The sequence below is a fragment of the Peromyscus leucopus genome, chromosome 15 (genome assembly GCF_004664715.2).
Source record: "Peromyscus leucopus breed LL Stock chromosome 15, UCI_PerLeu_2.1, whole genome shotgun sequence".
Taxonomy (NCBI): Eukaryota; Metazoa; Chordata; class Mammalia; order Rodentia; family Cricetidae; genus Peromyscus; species Peromyscus leucopus.
Window position 1 is genome coordinate 10710259 of NC_051076.1, and position 23688 is coordinate 10733946.

General features: G+C 45.7%; 1 protein-coding gene across 4 annotated transcripts in view; it reads right to left on the reverse strand.

The window, feature by feature from the left end:
- Esrrg (estrogen related receptor gamma) overlaps positions 1–23688 on the reverse strand; it is a 629832-nt gene that overhangs the window by 424911 nt on the left and 181233 nt on the right. For all 4 annotated transcript variants that reach the window (XM_028876745.2, XM_028876742.2, XM_028876743.2 and 1 more), the window contains exon 2: positions 21782–21869. The gene's annotated coding sequence lies outside the window, so the exon portion shown is untranslated. The remainder of the gene's footprint in view (positions 1–21781; positions 21870–23688) is intronic.

Sequence of the window (23688 nt, forward strand, 5' to 3'; positions counted from 1 at the left end):
AGAGTTGATCAAGATACCCAACTTCGATTAAATTCACACAGAAGACCCAGGAGCCAAACTCTGGTTATATTCTATGCACACATGTGTACATCTGTCCAGATATACACATGTGTGCTTGCATTTGCCTCCTGAACATGGTATTTTGTGTTCACTGTAAAAATTCCTTGAGCATATTTAATGAGATTTTCAAGTTTACTGTGAAAGAAATACAACAGACTAGACCATTGCTGATGTATAATAGACCTGTCTCGTCAACTTGTAAGAGTGCGCAGGATTTATAAATTAAATTCTCACGTTTATTTGTAAAATAAACTCTCAAAGGAGAGTTCCCTGAAGCTTGCTTTATGCAAAGTTGTATCACTTTCTGGCTGGGGGTGGGGGGTTCAGTCCCACCTGGGGTTTCAGACACTTGGCTGTCTGCCCGGGGCCTGCCCTGAATCAGGGCAGGAGAGGTCAGGGTCATGGTCATCTCACTCCTTGCAGATGGTGAAGGCAGGAAGAAAGGGGGTAACCTAGATGAATGTGTTTGTAGCCCATTCCTTACTAGTGTGAAGACAGAAAGGCCTGGGGAGTCGGAGGCAACAGAGTAATATTATATCACCACAGTCTAAACCCTAAGATGTGTGTGCCACACACCCGAAGATTCATGTCACAAATGGAGCAGAGGTCATAAATAGCATTCTTCTTAGCATCTCCAACCCCAGTGCTGTGAGGGCAGCATGAAGATTAGGAACCACAGGCATTTCAGAGGCTGGCGACAGAGTCAGGTTCAAGTCTCACCTGGAACCATCCATAGTTTCTCATAGTAATTCACAAGATACTATCTATTTTGCTAACTCATTTGGAAAATGGACTTAAAATTGCAAGGCTGGAGAGATGGCTCAGGAGGTGAAGGGCTCACTGTGTGAGCCCGAGGACCAGAGTCTGGATCCCCAGCACATAGATAAATGCCAGGCAGGCATGGCAGCCCTCCTGCAATTTCAGCACGTGGGATGGGGAAGATAGAGAATCCCCTAGCAATCTGGCTAGTTTAGGGGGCTCTGGGATTCCCAGGAGAAAAATCCAGCCTCAATATAACATGTAGCACAATCAAGGAGAGTATCTGAAGTCAATTTGTGCCTACACACATACCACCTACATATACACCACCACCACCACCACCACCACCACCACTACCACCACCACCACCACCACCACCACAAATGCTACCACCACCACCTACAAACATACATACAAATACACACATGGACCCTTGCCATCCATACATATACATGTAAAGTAACCCAAAAGATGCATATGCATGATGAATGGACCAGTTACTACATGATATATAACACTTCCATTCAAAGGTATCATTTAAAATGTGAACTTAAGTTTTTTTCCATTTGACATTAAAAAAGACATCAAGTAGATCTCATGTATATCCTTTCCGAGGAGGCAGAGAGCATCAGTGCTGTGGAGCAGGACAGCACCCCTGCTGAATCTTTTACCTGAGTGCTCCGTTCTTGAAATGAGGATAATGACACCTATCTCAGGGTTTCTTCACATATGACAGGTGTCATGTCACACTTCTCTCTCAATCTCACAGTCCTGACCATGGCTATACACCCAGCCAGACTTATCTCTGACACCTGCTGCTGTCCATTCCCTGCTTTTTCTGTGGCATGTACTCAGCTCCTGTGTGTGGACCCCTGCTCTTCTTCACTATTTTGTTTTTCCCCAGACCCACAGCTGCTGCCTTCAAGTCTCCATTCCAACCATAGCCACTAGACGGGAGGTGGGGGGGGGGTTCTCCACTCATCCTCCTCAGGACTCAAGGCCTCGCCAGCCACTCTCTTGCCTTCTCCATAACCCTGCAAGAGTCAAATCACTCTTCAAATTTATGATGTCTTCTGCCTTAGCATCTTCCACCAGACTAGAAACTGTAAGGGAACAGTAGCTCCTCTTGATTCATCCTATGATCTCCTTAAAGCTGAGCCTGCCACATGAGCTGGCATCTTTCCAAGGTACAACATGGTGTGTAGCCTTCAAACATTTTGCATGGCATCTGACATGTGAGAGTAACTGAGTAAGTGACAGCCCTTAGTTCTCAAGACCCTGCAAGCACAGGTTGGTGGCCATGCTGGTTGGGACAGTCAAGTGTGAATGGTACCATGGTTACACACGAGACTAGAAGTCCACTACTCTGTTGCTGGGTGGCTCTGTGACCCATTCCCATGCCTTGAACACACCTGTTTCTGCATATGTCAACAAATAAAATATATCAATACCAGCCTGGCAGGAGGGCAAGAAGCTAAGGACAGCTCATAATTCAGAGATGAAGTACCACCAGGAGGCCTTGAAGCATTTGGTACAGTTATAAATAATAAGAGACATCACAACATCTTCTACTTGGGTGTTGTTTTGTTTTGTTTCTACAGAAGGCATCTTTCAGGTGGCGCACATACCCTGTCTAAGAAGACTTCAGCCACAGTCTTCCTTTCTTTGGGATGTGGTCAAGGAACAAGGAGGGAAAGCTCTATTTGTGGACTTCCCTGGAGAAACATAAGGTCCAGGCTTATGAGCTGGGGTAAGCCATTTCATCGCAGTGGGGTCACACAGGGACGGATACAGCTCTACTGTCCTGCTCATTAGCTGGGAAGAATTACCAGGCAAGAAGGTTAATAATTACACAAGTAATTAACACCACCTTCACATTCAGACTCTAATCCTATAGTTGCAGGATTTCAACTTTGGTCCCCAAGTCCAAGGGAAGATGAGAACAGAATGGCAATGAATCTGCTGGCACTGGAGAGGCCCTGAGAGCGAGGAGACAGCTCCGGGCTTCCAACCATTCCATGAGCAGGTAGATCTACAGAGCACGGCCAAGACCATGCTCCACTGGACTTTCATTTTTTTTTTTTAATAATCATCTGTTTCTTGTTTGCTTGTGTTTTGTTTTGTGGCAGCAGGAGCTGAAGGGACATGCGCCACACAGGTATTTGACGCCCCAGTCTTCCCTAAGCCACCCCTCCCTTCTTCACGCCTACACACTACACGTTCGGTGTCAGTGTTTATTAAAGATAACTAATACCCTAAGTCTTTATTTACTTCTGTTTATTGCTGTTTCAGCCAGAGTCGCTGGAGAACAGCTAGGTTCCTGGTCCACGCGCATTCTTTAATCACTGTTAGTAGGTAAAATCATCTGTGACAACTAATCCAAAAAGCAGATTATATTTATTTTGGCTACAGTGGCTTGCAATTCGTTAAAATCAACAAAGCCTTTTCATTAGCCCCCCGCTGGTGTCCTAAAAACAGACATTTCAAGGGTCTCAGAGCTGCCGAGCTACACACATGCAGCCAAGCTAATTCTGACAGATCCATGGTGCCATTCTTAACACAAAATCTCATTAAACTAACAAACAAGAAACAGAACCCCTCTGCCTTCATACAAAGGCTTCATTAACATGCCTGAACTCCAAAATCAAAGTCAGAGGCGCGAGGCTTCCTGAATGTGGAAACTAAACAAACACATGGGCTGTGCCGTTAGTTAAGCAAGATTTACCAAAAATGGGAACTTTTTGTTTTCTCTTTTAAAAACTAATCCGGGAAAGAATTAGAAATCAGAACCACAGTGCCTATTGCTAAGCGGTTTCTGCCTGGGTATCCTGGGCTTTCAGGGCAGGGGCTGTGATGAACTTCATTGTTCCAGGGAGGCAGAGCAGGAGTGAGGCAGGAGAGTCATGAAGCTGAGATGGAGATGTTTGGTAGGGGTTGACCAGATCACAAACAGGTGGACAACACCCCCACCCCCACCCCCACCCAGTATCAGTCTGTGGTCTCTCCTCCCTCCCTCTCCCTTCCTGTCTCTCTCTCCTCTCCTCTCCCTTGCTCTCTCTCCTCTCTCTCATCTCTTCCCCTCTCCCCCCCCTCTCCACTCTCTCTCCCTCCCTTTTTTCTCCCCCTCCCTTGTGTTTGCAGGGCATTTTCCCAGCCTTGAGCCAGGTTTTAATGACAAGAGTGTTCTGCCCCCCTTCTGGAAGCATCATGAATGTACCCACACTGCTGCATTTTTTTTTTTTTTTTTTTTTTTTTTGTAGGCACAGTTCTTTCATTTGCCACCATCTGGCTGTCCATCTCTCAGAAAAAGGAGCTCTTTAACACGGAGTGGGAGTTGAAGGCTGAGGGGGCGGTCCAGGAAAGATGCTCACAGGTAGGACTCAGCCATCACTGTGCCACCAGGCAGCAGCCATAATTAATGAATACATCAGAAGGTCTACTCAAGGAGCAAAGAAGGTAGACAATGATTTATGTTTACCTGAGGGGGAGATTATTTAGCTTTGCAGGAGCTTTGAAAACGAGGGAGCCCAGACATATTCAGATATGCTGTAGTCCCTCTCCAAACCTGATGGGAAATTCAAAGAGTAAGCAAGGTCCAGAAATAAAGATGGGGAACAGGCTGAAAGGTGGGCCCTGAAGCGTCCCCTCCAAGGCTCTGGTCCGGAAGCAGCTGTGAAGCGTGTGTCTCTGTGATTGCCACAGCAATGGAATTTCCTGCTTGGCCTCCCGGGCTAATCCTAAGTGTTGTCAAGGATAATTATCAGATGATACTCCACCCAACTCTCTAGCCTAATATGCAGATTTCCAGGGGCTAAGACAGAGCAGCAAAAAGGTGTCCCGGGCAGCGCCACACCAGGCTCCGAAGTGTGCAGACTGAGCTAATAGGGCCGTCTCCCAGACAAAGAAACCCAGTTTGGTGTCACAGGGGCCTCTGTCCAGCAGGTCCTTCAGCCCATAGAACTTTGTTCACACTCATTCCACAAGCAAAGGACCTGTCTGTTAGAGCAGATAATCAAATCCAGCCTGGAAGGAAAATCCACACAAAGCTACCCCAATCAGACTTCTGTCCACAGGGAAAAGTGAGACACATCTGATAGACAAGGTATCATTTTGGCTCTCTATAATTAAAACTGTTGTTGCCATGGCAATCCAAAGAGTGCTGTAAATCCAGGGAAGGCCGATGTGGTGGCTTCTTGTTATTGTTGCTATCATTTGCTGTACCACGTGTACAGGCGTGCGTGTGTGCGTGCGTGCGTGCGTGCGTGCGTGCGTGCGTGCGTGCATGCATGCGTGCGTGCGTGCGTGCGTGTTTCCATGGATGCGCAGGAGGATGTACATGTGGAGGACAGATGACAACCTCTGGTGCTGTTCCTCAGGCTCCATCCACTGTGGATTCTGAGACAGTCTCTCGGCCGAGCAGGCCAGGCTGCCTGGCCAGCAGATCCTGGGAGTCCCCATTTCTTCCTCCTCAGCACTGGGATTACAAGGGGATGTTATCACACAGCTTTGGTTTTAGTCTGAGGGAAGGAACTCAGGTCCTCATGCAGGCAAGGTGCCCAGTTGGATTTTATTCATGGCCAGGCAGATACTGGTCTTGGACAAACATTGTGTGCCCAAAAGATCCTGCGTCTGGTTCCACCTCAGGAAGTCCCAGCCTGCCTCATTCAATGGCTAAAGAGCCACAGTCTTCCCATGCACACTTGCACCCAGCAGCTCTCCCAGCACACCCCAAAGCTTCCTCACCTGCCATGTGCTGCTTTCTAAAGGATTACACTCCAGCCAGAACCCCAGGTCATAGAAACAAGGCCACTTCCTGAGCCATCTTATCAGGCATTAGGCACCTCATGCTGTTCTCACTCAGGGAGACAAAGACTGCCTTGATTCTGTGACTCCAAGGGGACGGCTCAACAGCTTTTATGACTGTTGTCATATAAATATGTCCAGACCAGAACTCAGCAGTCAGCCCCAGGGAGACTCCAAGTTCCGACTTTGGTAAGGTTGTTCTCACACAGAAGAGAGCATGGTTTGAGGATTTGTAGCTGTGTGTGTGTGTGTGTGTGTGTGTGTGTGTGTGTGTGTGTGTGAGAGAGAGAGAGAGAGAGAGAGAGAGAGAGAGAGAGAGAGAGAGAGAGAGAAACTCCCACCTTTCCTTTTGCTTAAAGTGGGCATGCTATTCGATGTTTGAGATCCCCTCAGGACAAAATAATCTAAGCCAAGCTATAGAAAAGGCCACATAGGCTATTCTCCACCTGCCTTTTCACAGACACCCTGAGATTCAGCACACCTCAGCTAGCTGAAAGCTAGGATCTGTGTTTCCCAGGCTCACGGATCCAAAGATGCCCCTCTGGCATGGGGACACACAGAGTGCCCACCAGGCCTCTGGAGGCTCTGCCCTTGGCACCACAGGTCTGCACACACTGGCAAAACACAGGCACAGATGAGCACACCACGATGTTCTCTGGTGGACACATCACGTGTTTAAAACCCAGGGGGAAAAGACCCATCCAAAGGCAAAGACCCTAAGTAGGCAAAAGGTTTGTTCTCTGGATGGTTTGTGCCTTAACCAGCTACTTAAAACAGCTACCCTTGGCACAATCCTGAGGAAACAAAACAATATAAAGATGACTCCACACCAGGTTCATGCGGCACACGCCTCAGTCTCAAATCCCTCAGTTTAGTAATGTCAACGACGCAGCAGAGGAAGGGGGACAGGTTCTCAGAAGTTTCTTAAATTTGAGTTTTCAACTAAAAAGAATGGGAGAGAAAGTAGCTGTCTGACACTCAGGACAGGGACCTGCAAGATGGCTCAGTAGGTAAAGGAACCTTCCTCCAGGTTCACCATCTGAGCTGGACCCCTCGTGGAAGAGAGAATAGTCCTGCATGTTGTCCACACGTACTCACACACAATAAACAAATGCAACACAAATTTAAAATAATAAAAAAAAAACCTCAGGAAAAGTTGTTTCCTTACTTTTTTATTTTATCCTATTTTAATTTTGGGGTCTGAGAAGTCATCTCAGTGGCCACAATACTTCAGAGATGGGAAAAGAGAGTATCGTGTTCCGTTTAATGCTAGGAGAGCGGCTCAAGCTGTTGAAAGCACCATACCATATTTCCCTTGGGGGGATCAGAAGGCACCAGAGGAGGTAACAGAAAGGCCTGCCTGGAGGACTGAGGTAGACAAGGGAGCTTTCATCTGGTCAGTGAGCAGCAGATGGGCAGGCACTGGGCTGAATACTGTGGAAAGGTTAGCTTCCCCTCACCCACCCACCTACACATACACACACACACACACACACACACACACACACACACACACACACAGCACTTAGCAGGGCCCCTGGCCCCAATCCCTGCACTTACTGGCCACAGCGTCCCACTGGAATACAACTTGTTGGCGACTTAGTATTGAGAGAGACATTTTCAAATAAGCTTTCACTAAAAGACCAGATGCTTAGAAATGGCAACTGCCTCTTTTTCATTCCAAAAGCTCTCCAAGCCATAACCCACTAGTTCTGCTCTCTGATAACAAAGTAAAAATCTAATACCAATCCTGAAAATTTATAGACACTTCTCTCTTTCTGAAAAGTACATGAATAGTGTATAGACACTCTTCAAAGGCCCCATTTTTCTCTTTTGTAGCAAAACGGCAAGAGCCTATGGGAGAGCGGAGCCTGGGGCAAAGTTCCTTTCTGCTTAGAAGCCACCTGCTAATCACCTGGAAGCAAGAACAGAGTACAAGGGAGGCAGCCCAGAGCCCGCCCCTCAGCACCCTGAAGGGCAGGGGTTAAGCAGAAACAAAGCCAGGCAAGCTTTCTTGGCCTGAGGGGGTCTCTGGCAAGTGACCAGTGAGACTCCCTGAGGACAGATCGGAGGGGCTGGCAAAGCGGCAGCAGAGGATCAGAGGCAACTTGAAATGGGCCAGCTCACCAAATGTCTGAAGCAGAAAGGAAGACAGGAAAAAAAAAAAAATACCACTTCCACAAAGGCAGCCCAGAAATACCTTGGGAAGCTATTGCTTCCTGTTAGACAGAGCGGCCGGGAGCTTCACGGGCTCCACATGCAATAGGCTCCTGTCTACCTGTCACTGTCAGAAATGGGGTGCCTTTCTCAATTTGGGGTGTGGCTGGGATCTCAAATCGGGACTGTGAGATGGGCAGGGGGAGAGTGAAGAAGGACTCTGGCTTCTTAACAGGAGACAATACAATCTAGCTCCCCTCCCCTTTGAACCAGGAGAGACTCTGCCAGACAATGCAAGGGGTGTCAGAGGCTTGGGGTACAGCTAAGAAGCTGCAGAGGGCGGTATAAGATGGCTCCGCAGTAGGGAACCTGCTGCTCTTCCAGAGGAAGGTCCAACACTCACATGAGGAGTCACTAACTGCCTGTTACCCTAGCTTCCTCTTTGGCCTCTATGGATACCCAAACACATGTCACTCACACACACACACACACACACACACACACACACACACACACACACTCACTCGACGCATTAAACAATGACAAAGAAGTTGTCGGGAGAGAAGCATTTAACCCAGTTCCTATCATTAACAGCAGGACTGGCGACATTTCATGGGGTGAGCTCAATAATCCTTTTCTAAGCACGGAGAAGTCAGGAGAAGAAAGGAGCCCAAACTAGTGCAATGGAAAAGAAGAAAGTCTTTAACAGAAGTGACTGGTGCCCAGTGTTCCCTGTGGCATCTGGTTTTTACTGTCATTATCTGTAAGGTGGGCATTTGCAGATCTTGTAGTGCAGAAGGCTCTGTGTGCATGAAGCTTGTTGAAAGGCATTGTGTGCAGACTGACCAGCCTTCTCATTCAAGTGTTCCCCTGCACCCGTGGAACCCCTGTATCCATGGAATCACTGCTAGACTATAACCACACCCCTCTCCCACACCTCTTTCCCCCAGTGTCTCTCCTTAACTGAGTCACTTTACCTCACGCCTCCTCATCCATCTTACTCTCCCACTTCAAGAACAGGGAAGAACAAATGGACTTAGTGCCCCTCAGGGCTGATTCTTTGTATTTACCATCACATGAACTTGATGCCCAAGCTTTTCCTGTTAAGTCCAGGAGACTTAACTGGGAGGGGCTTTTCTTGCTCTTCTGAGTCTCCATGATTCTGGACATTTCTAATGACTTCACCAGGCACAGAGATGATTCCTCAGTCTACCCTGTTCTTCCCTGTAGGATTCTACCAGCCCTAACTATGCCCTGGGAGACTCTACTACCTGATAGATGATGTATTTTAACATTCAAAACAATGGCCCCCTGCCCCAAGGGAAACAACCCCAATGTCCATCAATAAATGAATGGAAAAACAAGTCATGATGGAATATCATTCCACTTGGAGGAGGAGCTTCTGATACCATGATACATGGAAAAACCTAGAAGATACATTGAGTAAAGCTAAAGCAGGTGGAGAATGGCAAATACTATCTGGATATAGTTACACGAAGCACCTAGAGTGCTCATCACAGAGACAGGAAGTAGCATGATGCATGCTTCATCACAGAGACAGGCAGGAGTAGCATGATGCATGCTTCATCACAGAGACAGGCAGGAAGTAGCATGTACATGCTTCATCACAGAGACAGGCAGGAAGTAGCATGTACATGCTTCATCACAGAGACAGGCAGGAAGTAGCAGGATGCATGCTTCATCACAGAGACAGGCAGGAGTAGCATGATGCACGCTTCATCACAGAGACAGGCAGGAAGTAGCATAGTGCATGCCAAGGGCTAGAGAGAAATGGATAAGTGTTGCTTTGAGGTTTAGTTGAAATATCAACACAGATCTAAAGATGGTTGTTCATATCCTCTATATACAACATAAATGGATTTAATGTCACAGAACTCTATAGTTTTTATTCATAAAGGAAAACACTGAGGAGGGAAGATGGTTTATTGGTAAAGTACATGCCTTGCAAGCCTGAGGATTGGAGTGTGATCCTCAGAACACTCAAAAATAATAATGGGCATGGTGGCATGCTTAAAATCCAAGCCCTGAAGAGGTGGAGACAAAAGGATTCATGGGACTCACTGGCCAGCTACCTTAATCTAGCGGGCATGCTTTGGGCAAAAGAGAGACTCTGTCTCACAAACAAAGCAGATGATATTTCTGAATGATACTTAAGGCTGTCCTCTGGCCTTCCTTCTTTCTAAATATTCGTTGGTCATTTTCTCTGCATCATGGGGAGTACAAGAAGCTAGGGCATACTAGAACTCATGATCTAGAAGGAACAGCGAATGAATCAGAAGTGCCAGGACATCCCATAAATCTGAGAAGTATTAAACTACTTCATAGAAGATAATGAAGACCTGACTTGGAGTGGGAGGGGGTATGCCATCACGGGGGTGGGGTGGAGGACACAGAACTTGGAAGGAAAGCTTTTGAAGCTGAGATATTGGCTTCGAATAGGAGTGAGGTCAAAACTAAAGAGCACCTAGATGAACATTCCAAACGATGAGAACAACAAAAAATGAATGAAAAGGCATAGGTAGCAGAGGGGGCTTGGCTGGACCGTAGCTTCCAAGAGCCAAGAAGCATACATCAGCCTAAAAGAGGGACACAGTAGATCATGGGGGGGGGGGCTGGGAAATGACATTAAGTCTATTAGACTATTTTCCATAAAAGCTGAATGGGAGTATTGGACTCAATCCCCGATCTCCCTTCCTCTCCACCGATGTATTCCATTAAAAAGATGCTAAGTCTGGGAGCCCCGTCCAAGCACAGCTACCTTGCCAGCAATGGCATCACCCGGTGTCCTCACCCTCCCAGAACACCACCAACCCCCCTCTCATGCACACCACATCTTCCTGACCTCATCTGCTTCAGTAGCTACTACACAGCTCATGGGAGACCTTCCCTCTCCGAGTCTGCAGCAGCCCCCTGCCTCCACCCCCACTTCTGAGAGGCTCTGCCAAGTCCATTATGTAATCTCCCTTTCTGACTCACATCCCCTCCGAGGAACATTTCTCTGACTCACTTCTCCCTATTCACACTCATCCTTTTCTCCTTCCGTCTTTACTCTCTCTCCTAATCGGTTCCCCTGTAAAAAGCCTTGAATGTTACTCTTTCCCCACTTCATTCCGTCTACCTCCAACTTTGCTGTTCACCCTAACAGGTGATCCGCTTATCCAGTCCCTGATCATCTGTTACCTGTCTTTTTGTTTTTTGGTTTTCTTCAAGTCGTAGCCTGGATTTCACAACCCTCTGTGTTGAGTCTTTGCACTTTCAAGGGATCGTCAATCCTGAGTACAGCCCTAGTGGTGAGCCAATCAAACTTCACAAGAGGAGTAAGCAGACCTGCGTCTTTCTGCTCATTCCGATGGCTCCGACTGTGAATAGGGGTGCTGTGCACCAACTCGCTCGCCGGCTTTTGGACATTCGACAGTCCTTTAATACGCTTGCGAAATAGGGATCGTGATGTTTAAGTAAGAAAAGCGAATACTACAGTATATTCAGACATATGTATTAGGAGCGCACACCATGTACACGCAATCGAGATCATATGATGGTCTTTAGAGTCCTGGTCTGTAAGATAGTGATAAAAATGAGACGGCACAGGAAACACCAATGATGTGGTTGCATAACCCTAGGAATATACTAATCAGAGAAGCCAGCAATTTCCCTGTAGAAAATTATAAGCCAGCCATTATATTATACAATGTAGGGATAACTGCGATGCACACCACCCAAGTGACGATCTGTCCGGTCCTGGTAAGCCTACTGCAATACGGCAATACTCAATGTATGCCTCAGTCATTGGCCACATAATTTCTCACGCATGTGAAAAACGGGTTCAGCCATAGGGAATCAGAGCTGCGGCGATCGCAGAGTTGAGTACAGGGTAAGGCTGGGGAAAGCAACAAGCCTTGATAGAGAGCATTATGCAGTCGTATGCTAGGATTCTCTATGAGAATAGTCATGCAGACAGGGTGCCTCGTATGTGGGGGAAGTCTCTTATACAAGTCGCCAATATCGAGTGAAGGAGTGAGTTTAAAGGTAACGACCAACAAGAGTCCTCGAACAAAATAATTACCGCTCATATCTGACGGAAGTGTTCATGCTATCTAATAGACAACGCACCGAACAAGTAGTAAGATACCAAAAAGTCGAGTGGAGAAGGTTGGTGGATTGCGGTAGTCCTGAATCAGAGCAGAGGGATGGTAATTGCGTTATGAGGAGCTCTGTTCAATCTGGCGCTAAGCCTATGTCAGGTCGATTGAGAGTTTGGGGAGGAGAGATCCTCGTGAGAAAGCTCAGAGGATCGATTGAAATGAAAGAATGTGATGGGGCAAAGCAGAAAGTTTTATGAAGTCAAGGTGAGAAGGGTGCAATTTCTGGATCTGCGCTGGCATAGCATAGACTTGCAACAGCTACGCAGCACAGCAAGAGGTGTGATTTACTACTCTAATGAAGCGTCGGAAAGAAGCCGAGGGAACATGGCACGGCACAGTTTTCTGCACGTGGACCTAGAACACACAGCTTACTCCAATACTGTGACCCTAAATCTGGGAAGAGCAACTAGGAGCATAGAGCGAAGGACGCTAGTAGGTGGTGTAAGAGCACGATGTAGTCCTTGTTAGTATTATATTAACACACTACTTAATTTAATTGGATCATATTACAGGGCCAGAGAAGGGAAGAGTGATGATTGCCTACAGTTATCTTACTTTTCTCGATAAGTGAGGGTATTATCATGATAAAAAGATAAGCCCAATCTAACATCACATCGTTCAGCCAAGTTACGTTTCCTGTTGCTTGTAGATATAAGAATATTCGGACGAGGAAAATGCTACCTTTGTAAGGCAGATTAAAAGCAAGGATTTATCTTTCTATCAGCCCACACAAGCTTCACTATATTCAGGGACACTCAAGTAATGCTAGAGAGCGGTATCGAGTAGGATTGGTGGAGAGACAAGCTTAGAAGCAAGTGAGCGGGATAGATGATGTCAGAATCAGGAAGCAAGAGAGTTGCACGATATAGCTGTGGGCTCTCATACTGCATCCAGGATACCGCCACGTTCAGGGTCACCCAGTAGGTACAGGGCAAGACATCCACTTTCACACCGAAATGTATTAACATGATCCACACAGAAATCGAAGGCCCAATCCCTGCAGACTAGTCCCAGTCCAGTATTTTCACACGATTTGTGCACCAGTATTGAACATCACACTAATCATGCCCTCTCACAAAAAGAGGATAAGAGTATCCAATTGAGGGGTCATTGGCATTCACACGTTACCAGGCATGTGAGCACAAACGTCTCTCTTCTGGGAGGCCTACGACTGGACGTTCAGGGATTGGTACATGTCATCCTCATTCCACACCACACACTCAGCCTAATATGTATAAATTCCTGTATGGATGCCCTTTAGCAACTGTCCCCCCTGCCATAACAGAAAATTAGGATTAATGAATGTCCTCTAAAATCCATTTTCTCGAGGCAAGTTGTATAGTCACCTAACTTCTTAGCTGAAGTGTCCTCAAATATCAGCTGAGTTGCTCATCTCCTGATTCCAAACCATCTAGGGGAACCATTCACTCCGAGCGCCTGACCAACTCAATGCAGACATTTTTCTACAACGGCTTCATAAAACTCACAATGCACTAGTCTCAGCAGCTATGGGAATTCGTAAGGACCATTATAAACCAAAACCTAACAATTGAAATTGACAGTATTTTTCTTTCTTTCAGGGAAAAGCCAATCTAAACAAACAAACAAAAAAACCAAAGGAAATGTGATCATAAACACCTCCCAACACGAAACAATATTTGACTACTATCTTACAGTGAAAAGGCATACAAGGCAAAATTAAAGGGCAAACATAAAACAAGAAGACATTTATATAACACATTAAATTTAATTATTTACTTGTTTATTTGTATGTGTGAAGTAACACCTGCAAGACACACGAATGAGGTCAAAAGACAATTTTTAGAAGTCAGTTTTCTCCTTTTGCAATGCGGGTCTCAGGGTTCAAACTGAGGCCGCCTGACTTGGTATCAAAGGCCTTTACCCAGTGAACCACTCGATCACCCCAAAGCACATCACTTTTAAAAGGAATTAAGATTCTTAGTATTTAAGAATGTTTCAAAAATTAAGAAAAATGACAACTGGCTTAATAGAAAAAGGAGAAAGTGTTGGGCTTGGGTAGAGCAACAATAAACATGTAATGCATGTAGGTTGGATGTTCATGAGGAGAGGCTATATACACCACTGGTCCTGGCCTGCCCAGGTCAGGGACAATCTCTCGCATACTGTCGAGTCCCAGTTTTCTCGCTCGGACCAAAAAAAATTACAATACAAGATTATTTAACTTAATAAAAGTTCTAAGAGATGGCAGATCCACATTGTAGTTAAATTGATCTCATTCAAATAATACACTCAAAACCATGCAAGAGGCTGTTGTATAAGTCTTGGGTTAGCTAGAGAATCGCCCTAACGGCACGCGACAGCATAATTCTCTGTGAGAACTTTTGCACATTGACTTAAGTTTTTATATGATACTTTAATATTTATTCTCATGCAAGCTGAAAATCACCAACGACATGTCTCACTTTGCTCAGTATAACCCCTTGCCACTAGGAATAATTGCTGCCTACCACCTACCCATCCCCGCCCATCGAAATTGATTTCTCTTTGGAACAACTATAAGCTGCACCAAAAAGTCATCATGGCTCAGTTTCAACTACTTTCGCGATATACTTTTTCTTCAACTAGATATTCTCTTGGCCAACATCTCTTATGCCCTTCTCCTTCGAGAGGGTGTCAGTCTCTCTCTCTCGTGGGCTGCGCAGTTAGTTCTTTGGCTGATGTCTTGTATATATATATATAGAATAGCCCTTCTGGTCGTCTGGAAGCATTAGCCTGCAATGCGCTAATCGCGCCATTTCTCTTATAGTGGGGATCTCGCCACCTTCATTATAGAGACCAAACGTTGCTCGTCGCCTACTTCCTTACTCACCAATTGCGAGTCACTCACTTCCAGCCGTAACTAATTCCCATCCAAACCCTAGTGGCCAATGGGGCTACATGGCTAGAGTCGATATGTGTGTCACGCCTACTTGCACTTTATCTGAATCTTTTCATCATCATGGGCACGACAGGCAATGTGAGTGAAGGTTCCTCTTTGATTCACCTTTGCATTTCTTATACGGGACAGGCAGACCTGGGATCTGGCTCAAGCTGACGCACACAAAGAGTAAACTACAGAGACCTTGGTAGTAACTGCTTACACAACTGTATTGAGCCATGTTGCTTGCCCTCAGGCTGATCATGCGCTCTGCCTCCTTACACCATGGATGGCCATTCCTTAGCATCTCATGCTGAACTATGCTTAGAAGACTACATAGACCCTCCGACTCACCCATTTTTGGCTTTAACAAAATGTCTACTACTCATTATTCCAGTACGGGTACGATCCCGCACTAGGAGAGTGAGAATATGGCAATAAATACTTGCTGTGTGTATAGATGCCTGGACCAGCTGTGTGACGTGACGTAATAATGGTGTACGTGAGGTCCGCTTGTCGAATGGTGTGGAGTGAGCTCGGTTATCACGCTCCACATGAGTTAGTCGCTGTCACGTCGCGCCTGTCAAGTGTTGTCGATATGATTTAGCTTGAGCTTATTCTATACACAGCACTCTCTCGCTAGTCACAAGATACTCATCACACGAGACAGAGTAGTTGTCTTAAGTGGGCATTATTATATGACGGAAAGCGATCATTCCGCAGGATAAAATTCACACTATCGAGACTATTAAAGACGTCTAGAGCTACTATGAAGTCCTCCTCTAGTGCGTGAACGTGGATCTCCCTGGGCTAAGCTCACTTATTGGAACCATCCTTGTATTTGAGCACTCTCGCGCAGATCTCACTCTCTCGATCTGTGTGTACAGACATAAACGAGAGAAATCTTTGTTCCCAGCTATCAGCCTCAGCCATGCTCGGATGAATGGACTACTGTCGCCTGTCCTAGCTTGACTGAGATGCCGCCATCGTTTCGTGCGTGCGAGTTGAACGAACCACGTTTGCGCATAGTCCTTTGAGACCAAACAGTCGCTCGGCTGTACCGCATGACATCTCAGATGCAGCATGAAGACTGACTGCTATTCCGGTCGCGAAGCCTTCCGCGGCACTAAATGGAAGTATCAGGCTCGCATTGTAATCGCGGCAATCTTTGAGACTGTCCAGACTCCCGTTATGAGGTTGCGAGTGTAGACGTGTGAAATACCGCAGTCACGAGCCAGAGAGGATTCTCGCATGTGGTGCATCGGGACGCCAGTTTTGCTCTCTACATTGCCTCAGCTTAGAGAGAGTGGACATGTGAGTGCTCGAACTGCGTGGGGGCGATCTACAATGTGAGCGCGATTAGCGTTATAGGACGAGAGCCCATATGACTTGTATGGGAGAGCGGTATAGAGGTTGCTTCAAGGAAAAAAAAGTGACTAGCGCTAGGACTCGATGTATGTATATATTCTAGACTGATATGAATTACACTAGTAATCGCTGTACTCCTCTAGAGAGGGTTCAATGTGTTTATCAGTTTTAAGGACTCAAGAAAAGCATGCGCCAACGCGCGTACCCTAGTAAGACTCCACACGCTCACACACACAGATGCATGAGATTGTATAGAACGCTCTCAAATAGCAAACTAAACACATCTGATAGAAATAAAAGCTCTATGACTAATTTAGTACATGTACGACTCACTCTAACACATGTAGATTCATATGGACAGCGCTCGCACACGTAACTCACCTAAGTGGCATAAGACTACAAAGAGATGGTACGTCACTGCTACCAAGCGCATGAAGAGTTTTTCCCATATTCGACTGTGTTGAACGCATCGCCTCGTGCGGAGCTCACATTGAGGGAGAGAGAGACATCGTTCTCATAGCAAAACTACTACCTACGTAGAATCAGAGTCGTCGAGCATAGACAGTGCTCGAGAGAGGGCAAGCACATACCCATAGATCGCCGGGAGTGTTATACGCACAACTCATCACCAGACAACACAAGCGGCATGCCGTGCGCGGGAGAGTGAAGGCATATAACCGTTTTGCCACCACACACACACCAGAGAGCAAAGAGAGAGGAGAGGAGAGAGAGAGAGAGAGAGAGAGAGAGCGCCTGCCTCACAGCCCACAGGTTTAGGACTCAGCCCCTCAGGAATGAGCTGTACTTTATACAGCACTCCAAAGTTGTTGGCTACCCAGAACTTTTGTCTGACTACAAATGAGAGCCTTTCTTGAACTCCGTCTCTGATTCTGATAATATGCTACTAGGGTAGTTCACAGCACACGGGGAAGTACTTTCCCCCGTGTGTTATATTAGAAAATGATTTTACAAAGGCTACATATCAATAAAAGATCATTGAGAATACATGCAAAGGGCACAGAGCTTCGTGCTTTGGTCCCCTGCCCTCCCAGGACCTTCATGTGCTTTCAGAACCTCATGTTTCAGGGATTCTCGTGGTGTCTTCACCAAGGAGCTCTGGTAGGTAGTGACTCTACCACCATCTACTCTCTCTGTGGTGATATTTTATTTGTTCTCTAATAAATAAAGCTTAATAAATAAAGCTTGCCTGGAGATCAGAGGAAAACAGACAGCCATTATAAGTAAACACAAAAGTCATGCAATGTTGGCACATGCCTTTAATCCTATCACTTGGGAGGCAGGGATCTGTCTGGATTTATGTGAGTTCAAGGCCACACTAGGAACACAGCCAGGCCTGGTAGCATATGCCTTAAATTCCAACACTACTTAACCATGGAGGTCTGGAGGTCTGTACAGACAGACAGGAAGTGGCAGAGCTGGGCAGTAAGAGGAAGTGATATTGCTGGACAGAGAGAGCAAATCAGATGGTAGAACAGCAAGACATACAGGCATGGGTAGACAGGAAGTAACTTACTCTTTTGGAAGCTTCGGAATTGGTGAGGTAAGGTTGGCTGTGACTTTCCCTATTTCTCTAATGTCTCAGATTTTCACCCCTATATCTGGCTCTGTGTTTTTTATTTAATAAGACCATTTATAAATTCATCTACATCTCTCCTACCTTGAAGATGAGAGGTGGAACTGTGAGCCCCAAGCACTGTCCATGGCTTTGTCTTTCTGGAGAGCTGCTCTTGTCCAGGGGCCCAAGGGTGTTATCAGTTCAACAAGAGATGCTCTTATCCAATGGGAAATTCCAAGGATTCAATGGGTACTGATCCCAAACATGAATTCTCACCATACATCACAATTTCCCCGCCGAACACTTGAATTCTTGCAACTTACATCAGTAGCTGCACTGTGGCATCACTGGAGGAAAGCAGGTTGATGTGCCAGGGCACCAGTCCTTAAAAAGGAGGTGTTACAAAGGACTGCTCTCTGGGTTCTCACACCCAAGGGCACTGCCATTAGGACAATAGAGAAGTTGATCACTTTATTAATGTGAAAGTAAGCATTTGGAAGTCCCTGCAGGCACATGCTCAGAGGCTATGATAGAATAAAGCATAGTGCACACACACAAGCACACACACACACACACACACACACACAAAAGTGCATATACACACAGACACATGCTATCTATAAAAATATATATGCTGCCAGATCCTACTTTTACTACAAACATTTTGCATTTCTAAATGTTATGACTACAAACTGAGATCTAATTTATCATAAATTTTTCTCTTGGAGTTTGAGAGTAAAAAATGGTAAATTTGCCTAATAAGGGCTAATGAGTGGATTCCATTGTCCCTGGACATTTTGGCTCACACTAACTGCACAGGGCTAAGCACTGGGGGCTAAAGCCTGTAACACACACCAGGAGCAGGACCGCCACTCTGCATCACTTCTGAAATCAGAGGAAGGATGTCAAATCATCATTGCTGGAATCCATTTGTATTCCCAGGGCACATATCCAGTGTGTCAGAAATTCACAGAGAGGCATTCTCAAGGGTTCCTGAAACATCCATGCTGGAGATAAGCCACATTCGCAGGCTCCAGTATGCTGTGAGAGGGTCTTCCCCTTTTAATTGGCACTTAGGCTTGCCTTGAGAAAGAAGTAGTTCCCCCCACACACAGTCTATTTGATAAAACATTGCTCAAATTTTGTCCCTGCAGAGACAACATCAAGCCTTCTGCTAATTTTCAGTCATAAGTAAATGGCATTGGTGAAGTCACTAGAGATGAAAACAATAAAAAATAGCCAGGAAGGGCAGAAAAAAAAGATTGCCAAGATATTCTGCCTAAGCCTTGCAATGAGAAGGTATTAAAATACCCATGATACAAAAATAGACGAGCAATTATTCTTAGGAGCTGGGGAGGGGTGAGGAGCCACTCCCGGACTTCATGAGCTGGGTGGCTTGAAGGTCTCATTGATTACTTGATCAGTTGGTTGGTGAATGATTAGTCCTCGGAAGGTTGGAATTAGTGACTAAGGCTCTGCCTCCTCCGAATAAAATGTGTGGCCTCCTCTCTCCCACCCCACTGACAGACGATATCTGTTTCCTCCCGTGAGTTTTGAATTTAGGAGCCACTGAAGCTCAGCAACACTATATTCTGGCTCAAATGAGCTGAAAATTGCATTCAATTTGAATTTCAAAACTGGAGGGGAGGAAGGGAGGGAAAAAAAACCCTCAGCACCCATCAACTATCCATACTTTTCCCTGCTTCCTCCCGCTTAGCCACAGTTCTGCCAGGCTGGGGACCCGAAACCCAGGATGTGTTGTAGGACAAAGAGCATTGCTGGATTCCTGCCCAGTCTGAGTTTAAAAATAAACTTTTAATAGACAGGATCAAAGCAAACCTCACTTTTACGTACATGCATAATGCAGAGTGCAACCGTCCAAACAAACAGATTTATTTATCTTTCCCAAACCCACACTGGCCTGCCTTCCTCCCCCCGCCCTTTTCTCTGATGTACTCTGGCAACAACAGCGGTGACGGTGCTTTCTCTGGAGAACTTTGCAAAAGTCAATTATTTCCTAAATTTAATTCCCGGGCCGATGAGATGGTTCGGTGAGGAAAGAGATAGCTGCCCAAGCATGAAGACTTGGGTTTGCGTCACCAGCACAATGTAAAACATCAGGTGCTTGAGGCCTTAGTCATGGGGGCGTGGAGACAGGAGGATGCCCCGTATTCAAAAATAAGGTCGAAGAGTGACTGAAGAAGATTGCCAACATTCACCTCTGGCCTCCACACAGGCAGCAAACATGGGAAATCCATCTGTGCACACACAGATACACAGACACACGCACACACACACACCATTCATTACTATACAGTCCACTTACAAACTCATTCCACGATTTTACCCTTTAATCTGCCTCACATTAAAGTAGATGTGTTGTCCAAAAGTCAGGAGAGGAGCCACTAATGTTTTTTCAAATCAAGTCTTATTTTTAAAAAAATCTCTAAGAGAACTGTTACTTAAAGCAATCTTGTGATAAATACTTTATAAAAGCCAGCCTACTTTTAATGTGCAATAATTGGCCCTTTTTGCAGGAGCACAGCAAGCATGAATTTGAAGCACACTCAGGTTTTCTGAAACAATACCTTCCAGACAAGTAGATTTAAGTGCAAACAACATTTGGAATAAAAGGGATCCTACTACAAGCAACATATCATACCCCAGACTCATAGGACTGAAGGGTTTGGGGCCAGAACTCTTTTTTAGGGGTTTGACCTGAGACAACAAAGCTAAGGCCACCGTGATTCCTCTCCACTTCTAGAACTGAAATGTGTTTTCCCACTCCCAAAACATCGTCGATTTGTAAAGAAACAATTCAGGTCCCATGTGAAAGGAATTCTGCTTTGAAAGTGCCATTTTCACACTGAAGCCAAAACCTGTTGCCTATGTTCAGAGGCCTGCCACACTCCAGAAGGCTCTGGAGCAAACACCATGGAGAAGAACGGGCTTGGGGGGGGGGGGCAGAGAGGGCATTCATTTCGGCACAAGCAGGCCTAGAGCAGGCCATACTGCACATGCTCAGTAGGCATGCCACTGCTGCTGCCTGGGCTCCCCCTATGTGGGAGACTCTGAAAGAAGCATGGCCCTCCCCCATCCCCACAAGCCTCCTGTGACAATCACCTCCCTGTGGTCCATAGGTCCAAGTAAAGACGCTGCGCCCAGAATACCAGCAGAGTAATGGATGGTGACCTACAGTTCTCTATGGAAATCTATAGTTTTCCTTCGAAAAAATGCAGCAAAATAAACTCAACATTTATCCCTGGAAATAACAAAGCATTCAGTAGATAATGAGTTTGTAATTCTATTTATGGAAGCTAGAATCATCAGAGAGCTTTGCCTGTCATAAGCACAGCACAAGATGCACAGAAAAGTACTCTTTTATACTCTGTACTCCACCAACATACAGAACTCAGAAATGGGCTGACCTTGACAACCACATTTTATAGTCAGCATAACTAATCTCAGTGCAACAAGGGCACAGCTTGGGCAAGGAGCCTCATGACTCCAACCACACATGACATCTTCCACCAGCACATGCAACATAATGAAGCCCCGGAGAGCATTCAATAATGCGGCTTTGGGATCAGACCATAGTGATGCACACTTATAATCCCAGCACTTGGGAGGCAGAGGCAGAGCAGAGCTCTGAGAGTTTGAGGCCAGCCTGGTCTACATAGGGTGTTCCAGGCCAGCCAAGGCTGCAGAGTGAGACAAAGCTACACAGTCAAACCATGCCTATTTAAATATTAATAATAATAATAATAATAATAATAATAATAATGCTTTTGCACTCTAAAAGACTAAACAAGGAAAACCTCAGATCTTTTTGTTGACTGTATCATTGGTTATAAATGAATTCTCACCGACACAACACAATGTAATAGACAGAGATATCGATGGGCTCCTTGACCCTCGCATGTGTATTGGGGGCATGATGTCACACAGATCTTAAGAGAACATTGGCATCTCGAAGTCTCATGGGGAGGAGCTTACCTTTCAAACTGCAACAGTGTTAGCGTAGGGTGCTTTCCTTACATCTTCGCCATCTAAGGTCGTTTCATTGATGAACCAGCAAATAGCTCTATTCATTTATGTGATACAAGCAAGGATCCAACCCAAAAGAGGAAAAAAAGAAAAGAAAAGGTGAGGTCATTCTCTTGGCCACTGCATTTAATAAAATCCCCGAGGCAATAGAGTTGAGCACACATTAATAGCTATGATAGTATTCTGAGCCTTTAGCAAGTCTCTGATTTCCCTATATATACACTCAGGGCTGTAATAGCCCGCCAACCAAGGAATAGTCTTTAATTTTAAGTTTTCTATTCTTTTCAGCTTTCTTGAATTTATTAATCTTCCATTCCTCTCTGATTTTTACTGAATGCACCAGTAAGGGTTTCAAAGCATTTCCCATTACAACACCGTGTGTAGCCTTTGGAAGAAAACAAAAACAAAAACATTCTTTCAAGATCAACAGACTCACTTGACACCAGTCTGAAAATTGCCCGCATTTCTCTGCACATGAGGGCTTTGTTTCTTATTTGGGAATGGACAGAAAGGCACGCGTTTGCAAAGTAACTTCTCAGTGGGTTTTCACCAAAAGTGAACAAAAGTTGTTTCTACAAGTATATCCATCAAAGGAAGCTGTGAGACCCAACCTTACTAACTGTCTTGTATTTTTCCAATTTTGAAATATGAAGGAGACCATTACATAGGACTTGACACTTCCCATCATTACTATTATATACAAGACGTGTTCTGAGCAACGGTGATGCAGACTTACACCCACGGGAAGAAACACAGTAAAGCTCACAACCCACAGGTAACTGGATGCTCCTAATAACTTGTTGGATATTTGGCCTGGTACAACGATCTGTGTAAAAGATGTGGGACAACTAAATAGGCAGATGGCACCAGCCCATTTTCCATGATACTCTTTGGAGGCATAAACTTGCTAATTGTGGACTTTAGCGGGGAACATTTCAAGGAGATGTCTGCATTAACCTTCAGAAAACTGCTAAGTCTGTTCACTGGGACACCCTTTAGGCACAAAGTCCTCCACCCAACCCATCCAGCACAACCCCTGCCTCAGACCTGCATGACAAGGATAGAGTTAAAATGACAATGCATGACAAATGACCAAGACTGATGCTTCAGTCCAAGCGCCTCCTTAATACCTCGAGGCTATGAAAATACCCAGATGGAAGCATATTTTATTTGCTTTGAGAAATATTGGGGTACTGGAAAACAGAGGTGTAATTCTGAAAGGAACTTGTGGGTAGAATGTGAGCTGAAGATCTACTGGGACCAGAGAGGAGGAAGAGGTCTGGTGTGGGTTGGAATTTGACAGGGAATAGAGTCAAGAAAGGAGGCTGGTTGACAGAGAAAACCAGAGTGTTTGCAGTACGCTCAAGAATGAGCCAGGAGGCAGGAAAACACAAATGGAAAAAGCCAACCCTATTTATTTTCCAGGATTGTGAGCACAGGAGGCCTGTTGAAAAGCTGTAATTTGTGTGAGTGTAAAGAAACATTAGGAAAGATCCTACCCAAACGGCACTGCAGAGTTAGAAGCCCGGGGAAGCTCACTTGGGTTTGTGTTGTTTAAAGAAAGCTGAGGGACAGAGGGGACAGGGTGCAGGTGCTGGGCTGTGCGGTTCATGTTCCTGTTGGAACACGGTGCCCATGGCTGTGACCAACATGACAGCAGTGCTCAGGTGACAATGTGTTACTCAGGGCAGTGAGATGGCTCATGGGTACAGACACTTGTCACACAAGCCTGGTAACCAGAGTGTACATAAGGGCAGGGGAGAAGCAATTGGACAAAGCTGCCTCATGCCCACACACATACACTCATCTCCCTCCCTCTCTCTCTCTGTCTCTGTCTCTCTGTATCTCTGTCTCTC